The sequence below is a fragment of the Takifugu rubripes genome, chromosome 6 (assembly GCF_901000725.2).
Source record: "Takifugu rubripes chromosome 6, fTakRub1.2, whole genome shotgun sequence".
Lineage (NCBI taxonomy): Eukaryota > Metazoa > Chordata > Actinopteri > Tetraodontiformes > Tetraodontidae > Takifugu > Takifugu rubripes.
Genome location: NC_042290.1, coordinates 10,416,830 through 10,426,822, shown reverse-complemented (window position 1 = coordinate 10,426,822; position 9,993 = coordinate 10,416,830).

Here is a 9,993-nt window from a genome sequence, read left to right as displayed (position 1 = left end):
CGTCGCGCGCATACATAAACGTACCAGCAGTCCCCCGTAAATCCACGCTAACACTGCCTGTTTGTGCGCTTATCCGCTTTGCTAGGCACAACGGCCAGCGCAGGACGCCGGTTTTTGCTGCGTCAGCAGATGATGATGATGATGATGATGTGATGATGATGATGATGATGATGTGATGATGATGATGATGGCGTCGGCTGGGTTGCTGTGAAATCGCCAGGTGTTGTCACGCAGCGGGAACCAATAACAACCGCGAATGCAAAAAATCAAACTTTGGTCTAAGCGTCTTTCCGTGTTTACCTGCCTCGCGCCGACATGCCCGCAGCCAATTTCCTGCTCACGACGCAAAAAATGCAGAGGGACATTAGCGGTTGAGCACCGTGGGGGGGGGGCGTGAAGCCAAATGAAAGGGCAGGAGTGGAGTGTGTACTTAAATTCACTCATGATGTGCTCTGTCAGCCCTGCTGTATGAGAAGGGCCACTTAACTCGTAATCACTCCTCTCTCTCCCCCCTCGGCCCTGTCCTCCCTTCCTAGCCCCCTCCCCTCCATCCGCCACTTTTCGACTCTGATCTCTAATCATATATGAACTGTAGATCAAGAGCAGGGACAGTGGTCGACCCCCACGGCTGAGATCCTGTAATCACAGGGCTCTCGGCGAGTAAGAGGCCAACAAGCCTTTGAATGAGGAATGACTGTTCCGCTAATGCATCAGCCATCTCCAATCTGAAGAACCATTTTCAGGCGGATGGGGGACGTGGCAGGTGGGAAATCAGGTCACCGCCATCATCATCATCTCCGCAATCATCGTGCCACTATCTTATCCGCTAGCATAATTGAACGCGGGACCTTTTATGTAATTATTTTCATTTGCTGACCAAAGCCGAAAAAAGCTAAACTTGCCGCAATATGTCGGAGTCATTTCCACCCCGGTGCACTCTGACTTACCCAACGCTCCCAGCACTCCCAGCAAACACACACTCACACACACACACACACGGTCAGCCAGTGGGACACAGTCTTGCCTGTCAAGTGCAGCTACTTGCGCCGGGCTCTGCTAATGGAACGCTAATAGGAGAGAATGTTGCACCATGAAGCTCCCTTGTATGAGGGTGTCAGACGGGCTGATTAATGAGTCCCTCTCCTCCCGTCCGCCCTGCCCCATCATGATTTCACCCCTCTCTCCCTCTCCTCTCCTCTTACCATCCCATCCTTCGTGTCCTTGCACTCACCTATTTCCCAAACCGTCGCGGCCCGTTTCCTGGCCGAGAGGAGGGGGAGCCGGGATCGTAATTACGCTCCAGTTTCCAAGTTGAGCGCGCTTGAAAGGGAAAAGTTTCCCGGTTGACGTTAGCAGGCTTGTCGGAGAGCATAAATATGCTGAGTAAACAGCAGAATTGCTGTGGTTAACCGCTCACATCTGGTAACTGGACACTGCAGCGCGTCACCTAAACACGAGAACTCCGGCCCGTCCTGCGGTTCTGTTCTCCGCCTTGTTGTACACACATTTAATCTCGCGTCTTACTGGGCTGATTACAGCAGAATGCCTTTGGTTTGGTGATGGATGTGTCGGACCGTCGCTGTTTGGAAACCCCCGACCGTGCGCTCCGGCCGGGGCGAATGCCGGAGAGATAAACATCCACAAAACTGATAACTAGTTCCCACCCACCTCCTGCTCCGAGCTCGCTGCTGGAGCTTTACCTCCTTCCTTAGGATCAACATTAGCATTAAAATAATCTACTGTGCCGCTCAGTGAATGAGCCAGAAGCACTGAGCAAATAAGAGGAAGAGCTAATTGCACCAGTTGAAGCACCAAACCTTAATCCTCCTGCCCGCAGGTTGCCAAGACCGGGGCCACGGTAGCTGCATGACAAGTATCCTGGCTGTTGACAGACTTAAAACCAGGACTTTCATCAGAGGGGGAATGAATACAGTCAAATAGTACAATATTTAACCGCTCTCTCAAATTCCTGACATATATTGTAGATTCAACCGAAAATGATGTGAATATTCAGGATGGTAGTGAAGGAAGCCTGTGTGCGACGGTGCTGGTGGCAGAATTCTCCCGCAGCCCTACAACAAAGGGTGTCACCCAGCAGAGCTGCTCCCCAGCCTCAAAATAGCTGCGCATGTATAGTTCCCCCCCCTCCGTAACAGCAGTATATGACATTAAATGGAGCGGGAAGGCAAACTCAGCAGCCACTTTTCACAGTAATTATCACTCCGCCTCGCTCCGCCTATGGACGGGCTGGCAGCCATCTCGCACCCCTGACCCCTCTCGGCACCGGCCGGCCGCGAACGTTTGCCGCTTCCTCCACCTGCGCCAGAGGGAGGGTGTTACTGAATCTTAATTCTGCTCAATTACATGAAATTGCTGGAGTGTAGCTGTGTGATACCGGCAGCTCAGAGGAGGTAATGTCCACACACTCCTCCTCACACATGCACTCATTGTGCACGCGGGCCCTGTTTATAGAATGACTGCGGTGGTTCTAATGTTAGTGGCCCCCAAGGAGCCGAGCTGTCAGGCCACAGGGAAGCTTGTTAAAATAATAACCATAGGAATAACATTCGCTTTTAGCTTCGCAGGCCGAGGGAGCAGCGTCAACCTTCACGCGCCGCAGAGTCACTCTTTAGACGTCATCCCGAATCAGGAAAAGCACAGCCGAGGCAGGAAGGCGGAGGTTAGGAAAAGACTGCGGAAAAACTGAAGCAATCCCGGGAAGACTGATGTCAGAATTATCTGGACGCCGCGTGCACGTCCGCGCTGCTCCGTCACGGGCCGGCCCGGAGGACGGAGCGGAAAACCCTCCCAGAAATAAGGCAAAAGTGGTTTTAAAGGTGGGTGAAGAAAAGGTAAAAACACACACACACACACACTTCAGCTTCACCCTCGGGAGAACTAGAAACCACCCAAAGGAGCTGAAACAGCGTTTAAGGACACTTTTTTCCCCTTTTTTGCACATTTGGGGAGAAAGAAAGGGACGTCCTTCATCAAACTTTCAAAGCTGCGTGTTCACAGATACAGACGCTGCACACGCGCCCCCAAAAAGAGCAGGAGTACATCTGTTCCTGCATCCCAGGCTTTCCAATCAAGCTGCTGCCACTGAGCTCTCGGCTACCTTTCTGGCAGCTCCCAGCTTATATCTGTCTCAACCTGTCTTCTTTGTCAAGAGTTCAGCGGGTTAATGAGCACTCTCATTTCCCAGCGCTCACTCCTGCCTGCAGATGGGGGCGCGAGCAAGTCGTACCCAGCAAGTTCGTGAGGGAAAGAAGGCAAAAAGAAACGTGAGAAAGGTTTTCTTGCTTTCTGAGGAGCCTGGGACAAATTATGCAGGACAAGCGTGCTGCTACATCTGGGTAAGTGAGCCACTTTAATCACCAGTCGCTTTGCAGCGAGGAGGCGAATCTCCAGCGATTTGGAGACGCGTGGAGCTCATCAGCGCCCCAAAATAGCAGGGTCCATTAATTAGTCTCAAACCATGTTCTCCTGCTGTATTGACTTCTTAATGGACAGAAAAGGACCTTGTTCCAATTCCCATCCAGGCAATGACACAGGACCCTCTGGGGTTTTGGGGAGGGTATTATGTCAACTCAACCTGCCCTTCAGTAACCAGACCTGTGCCATTTTCTTACCACTCCTCTCCTTCTCTGCTCATTAACTATGCAGGAGTGCGAGGAGGCTCTGGAGCAGCCAGATAAGGCTGCCCACAGACAGCCGGCCCTGTCTGGGATCTGCTGGACCTCAGATTTAAGGCTCTTATTTTAGAAACGCGACGGCACCGCAGGTCTCGCCCGGTGGGTCCGACTCGGAAAGGGGAAAGAAGTCTCCCCTCATCTCCCGGAGACACAAAGCAGCCCGGTCCTCTGCAACAGCAGCAGCAGACCACCTACCTTAGAGCGAGAGGCACAAACACATACGAGTGCTCGCTCTCACACAGGCGGCTTCCTTCCAAATCCCGTTTGTTTGACAGACAGACAGTCTGGCTGGGGAGAGCCGCTTCACTAGATGTCTTCAGGTGTTGCCATTATCTCTGCGCTCTCCCTTCCTGACAGCCTAGAGCCGCTTTCCAGAGACCACCGCTCAGCACAGGACTTGACGCCCGCAGACAAAGCCAAAGGGCTCCATCATTATTAGTGAAAATGAAAAAAAAGAGACGCGGCTGCGTTCTGGTTTTCGACAAAGATCAGCCCAAACGCTTCAAAGAAACAGAAATCAAAGTATTGGATTCTTTTTTTCAAATCTAATTCTTGACTAAAGATGGAGCTCAAGCGCACCTTCAGCCTTTAATCCCGTGAATTACAGGCCATTTTCAGTGGGGTCCAACTTCAGATTAATGAGGATTAAAAAGGCTGTTGTGCCTTTGAGCATCTGCTGCTCATCAGGCTCCCAAAACACGGAGTTTGATTTGGGTGTTTCTTGTAAATCTTGAAAAATCATAAATTCAAATACGTCATCTTGTTCCCACATAAATTTTATGGGTTTTTTCTCATATTTTGGTATTTGCTTTTGCCTTGAAACGAGTTCCACGATCATTATTATCCCTCCTGTACACGACAGGGATGCAGACAGGAATCATTTTCAGTGAGCAGTATTTTTAGGGTCTAAGCCCGATTTGTCGTGTGCGCGATCTCCGGGAGTTGCGAGAACTTTTCAGCAGTTCGCCGGGTCAGGAAAGCAGGTTAACTTTACCTTGAGCCACTCCGAAGTCTCCCAGGAGAACCAGGAGGAACCAGAACCCGCTCAGCATCCCAGCAGCAGATCCCGTCACTCTTCTTTCTTTCTTAGCAGTTTGTGCGCCCATGACGAGGAGTCAAACTCCGGTCTGAGGCAAGTCCGGCTCACGGAGAAATTGCGCTCAAGTGCGCGCTAATGTTGCTCGCTGTTGCGCGCCGCGGGCGGAATCTCCCCCTTAGAAATCCACACAGCCACGGAGAAGCTTTGCGCGAAATAGATCCGACTGTGGTCTTTTTGCAGTCGCGCGGAACCACTGTGACAGTTTATGGACCGAGAGGCGGGTGCATCGCGCTGCGCCGGGGAGGATGTTGCATTCAAACCTTGCCTCCCTCCGTCTCTCACCGGCCCAGCTTCACTTGTGCTTGCAGACGTGGGTCGACGTCTTGGTGGCAAATTCATGCTCCGAATCGTCCCGCAGCAGAGAAACAAAGTCCCCCGGTGAGTCGCACCTTTATCACGCGTGTGTGTGCGCCGCACCTCGCCTTGCGCTCCACTGACGGGACTGAACCAGGGGAAGGGGAGACGTCTCTGCGGGCCACCTTCCTCCTCCAGCCAATCCAAGTACTTCGGCGAGTGGCGGCGCTGTAACAAAACCTGGCCCGGACGTGGCGGGGAATGGATGGCATCTGTCAGCTGCATGATTAATGAAAAGTCTGGATTTCAACCATCTCCGACCGGGAAAAACAGGAAATGCGGAGCCCTAAACTCCCAAAGAATAGCACCATTCCCTTTATATCTGCTCTAAAAAAGGAAAGATGTTGGTGAATCAATAAATGGTCGATTTTAAATTGGTGTAAGAGGGCATATGGCCATGCAGATAAACAATATTCATGCAACTATGTTTGTATTTATATTATGTCACTAAATGAGTCCAAGTCATTAAAAGTTCTGGGGTCCCTCCGTCATTCTGATCACACAATTGATGGATGATTGATGCACAAATGGAAAATGGGAAAAGCACCTCGGAGCTGCTCTGTCCTCACTTCCTGACAGATTTTTCCTTTGTGGTGATCTGCTGGGAGACGGCGCCTGCAGCCCAATCCGGTTGCGCAAGTGGTCCAAGTCTTCCGGAATGGCATGTGGTCACAACAGGAGGAGCTCTGGTCTGCATTTTTCGGTTGGCACCAAAGTGTCATTAGAGCCTTTTTATTTGCTTTGCAGTGAAGAAAATATGAACCTTTGCGTTTGTCCGTCTGTCCAACACGGCCTCACGCAGACGTTCATAGAACATGTACTACTGGATTCTAAATTCTCCCCAGTAATGTCAGGATCAACCATAGTTATCTGGTGTTGTGTGGTGGGCTGAGCTGCCATTCAAGCTGGGATACTTTGGGCCTCTATTGTGCAAAAATGGATCAGAAAGCATTTCACCCACAGTTGGAAGCATCTAAACACAGAAGGCCAAGTAGTGTGTGGATTTTAAAGGGTAAGATTAAATTACTCAGTGTGTCAAAGGTGCAACAATCATCTTGTCCCATCAGCAACACAAAGACTCAACAAGCTAATGTTGGCTAATGCTCCCAAATGCAGGAGGAGGTTGCAAGTTTGTGCGCCTTCGTGCTGTCGAACCATCAGCGCGATGATCCGCATCGGCATCATCATGAGCGGGAAGGTTCTGGGTTCCATCCTGGGTGCTGCTTGGTGACCTGATCAGGGTTTAGCCCTGCTGGGACACACCCCAGCACCACCCAGGCTGGACGGTTGTTACTTTGGCTGATATTTGCATTTAGCAGCAGAGTTTTGTTACTTTTACGAGCCCAAAATGCACATAAATATAATTAGGTTCAATAATAGCATATTATCAGGTGCCGATATGTCTGCGGTCGGCTGGAACCATCGGCTTTATGGAAGCCACGTTATTGCAAAAGGTCAATAAAGTAATTCCAGCTGGGCATAATCTCATTTTTTGCTCATTTGGTGTCTCCCCGTCACAATAACAACCACAGCTTAATGCACGGAACGTTAAATCCTGAATGCTGATGCGTTCTACTACATTTTAAGGGACGTTCTGTCGATTTTTTCACTGATTTGTCTACTTTCTGAGCCCTTTGGGGACCTTTTGGGTCTCAAACGGTCCTGCCGCTCCCTCATTTCTGCCTGCCGAGCTGGCGTCACGTGGCAGAAACACGGTTCTGTCCAGTGTTGCAAACAGGTGTTTCTGTTTTCTGGCCAGTTCTCAACATAACTCCTCATTAATTAGTGCAGCCGCAGCAGCCGGAAGACATCATTTATCCAAACGGGCTCCGCACTCACCCTCGTTTCTGCCACTAATTGTTATTTAGAAGTAGTAAATAACATGTCGCAAGGCCTTGATCCAATAATCCCAGCCTGGAACAAACACACACACACACACGCACGGTGATTCCTGATGAGCTATTACATATGCGTGACAGACGTTGACACGTTGGTCCTGATATCTCATGATTAAGCTGAAATATGAGCTCGACGCCGTCTGCAGGGAAACGGAGCGCGATAACTTTCAAAATATGAATCTAATTTGAGGAGCAACACGTTGTTAAAGGAGCTCCCTGCCAGACATTTCAATTTCAGATATGAAATGCGGGAAATTGCTTTAATTCTTGGCAAGGACGGCGGCCATGTTTGTGTTTTGGGTCAGAGGAAATATTTCACAGGCTATATAAGCGCGGCGTTGCGCGCAGCGATTAGCTCCTCTTGCTATTTGTGCGGAAGCTCGGATTCAACAAGGTGTTGTAAACAGTCCTTTGGGAGTTTTCGCCCATGCTGATACCACAGTGACACATTCATCCCGCTATCAACGCGGTTCACTCATCCCAAAGGTGCTCTGCTCGGTTAAGATATGAAGAGCGGCTCAGCTCCGGAGGAAGAGGGAGGTCAGCGCCGCCGCTCAAAAAAAAATCCCGCAGCCACGTTCTGCGAGTGAAATGGCATCTTATCTTCCCGCATGTGTTCATTTAAATAATGCAGCGTGACCCCAGAGGCCGCTCGTGCGCATTCCGGCAGGATTCCTGAGATCACACTTTATTTCTCCGCTCCTTAGTCATGCGGCGCCGGCCGCCCGTCGCCTCATTTTCCCGCTCCTTGCTGACTGGAGCGGAAAGCGGCGGCCCATCCCAGCCCAGTTCATCGGAGGGTGTAGTCTCTGAAAGGTCCTGTTTGGAGCGCTCCTTTATTCCGAGCTGAGCGGCTCTTCTTCTGCCAGGAGCCGCTCAGGTGGGGGCTCTGAAAGCTATCGGGGCCCCCCAGCACAGCCTGCATGGATTATCACTGCTTCCACATGTTTTTATCCTCTGTCGCTGCTCTCGTTTTCATTTAGAACCAAAAAACACGCGTTAGGTTTGATTAAAGCTCCGGGAATCTAAAATAATAATCTGGGACAGAAAGTGAGACGTGGAGCCTGGAATCCTCGGCGGCGAGCGTAAGACGCCCTAAATCAGAGGCCCCGTTTTAAAGGAAACAGAATCCTTGAACTTTGTCTCCACAGTTTATGCTTTATTTATGTGTGAGTCACGGTCCGAGTCGCCGCTTGCTTTAAATGGAAGGAACCAGGAGATGGATGGCGCCTTTGTGTATTTCACGTATTTCAACTTTATTGCCTCCAAAAGAGGAAGTGTATGAGTTCACTCCGTTTTTCTTTCGGGGAAAAGGTAAACATGTGGTTAAGTGACTCTCGGTGGTGAATGAGAGGGGGGGGGGGGCTGCAAATGTGTAAATAAGCTTTGAGGGGATTCTACCTCCTGCTCTTATTTTAACGGCTTTCCTCATGAAAGAATTAAAGAAACGGGCAAAGATTGGCATGAATTATTTAACGGGACGAGCATGATCTCCTCTCAGCAGAGGCTACCCGGCGGCCTCAAACGGCTGCAAAAACGATAAATAAATGTGCCGAGTCACAGATTTAAAATGAGCAAAGACGCTGTGAGGCGTCATGATCGGGCGAGGCGCCACTCTGCACGTAAATCTACCCCGAGTGGAGCTGGTCAGGCGTCTGCTGAAGGGGAGGCTAAGCATGCTAGGCTAAAAGGGTCAGGCTGTGTCTGCTCCTGCCACCGCCGCCGCCGCCGCCGCCTTCAGCCGGCATCTCCATCCGGGCTCCTGTTTTTATTGCTGTTATTGTTGCCGCAAAAGCTTATCGTGCTTGTAGAGAGAAATGTTCCTCAGCCTCCCTCATGTGAGGACGCTAGAGCGCCGGGAAGGCCGCCGTCTCTCCTGCCGGCCGTTGATCAATTAGCCGAGGCGACAGACAGATTGATAGGCAGACAAACACAACCAGATATATGCAGGCAGACTGATGATAATGTCGAGCCGATGTAATGCGGCTCCAGCGTGAGCTCCAGCCCCCCCCCTCCACACACACACACCACACACACAGGCTCGGCTCCTTTTTCTAATTTTAAAGATAAACATCAGCGGGAGGAAAATGGAATTGGAAATGAATCACAACCTATAAATTAAGTCACCTTTGGGGGTGTCCTTCTTCCTGGCGCAGAGTCACAGGTGGATCTCCCGAGCAGCCGCCATGCCGACAGATGACAAATGGCGCGACATGATCGCGCCGATCTCTCTGTTTGTCACCGTGAGCCGCGGGCACGTGGCGGACGGTGACGTCGGCGGCGCACAATGAAGCTCCTTTCCGTCTCTTTGGCCGCACTTTACTGCTGCTCTTGATACCCGCATTAAAGTGATTTGCAGCTCCGTATGTGGCAAGATATCAAAACTTAATTTAGGCAGATAAAGATGCCATTCGGGACGGAGATAAAGTGCTGCATCATGGGAGATGTGTTCCCCGGGCTGCTCTCAGCTCCTCACCCTTACAGCGCCCTCAGATTTACTAGCTCTTTTTTCCTGCTCCATAAAACAGCAAATCTGCTCGCCAGGCGACACAGGCAAATGTTAATGGATTCATTTGTCAAGAACCTTCCACTTATTTACTGTCCTCTTCCATTACCGCCCTCTCCTCCTGGAAGAGAAAAACCAGCGGCCAAAGTCAAAACATCGATTTGCCTGTCCATCACCGTCGTGAGTCACCCTGTAAAACACACGGAGGCGAACCCACGGCTGCCAGTGGTGTGTTTCTACATGACAGATACACAATCGGCACGCAGGACCGGAGCTTTTTCCTTCCATCGCTGCCAATGTTTACCAGCATCAGTCTGAAAGCTGCTTTGATAACAAAAAAAAAAAGAGCCACGTTACATTTAATTGCTCTTTTTTAACAACACACAGGCTCCAAACTTAATTCCCTACTTTCAAAGAACACCTCCGAACTGATTGTTTTGC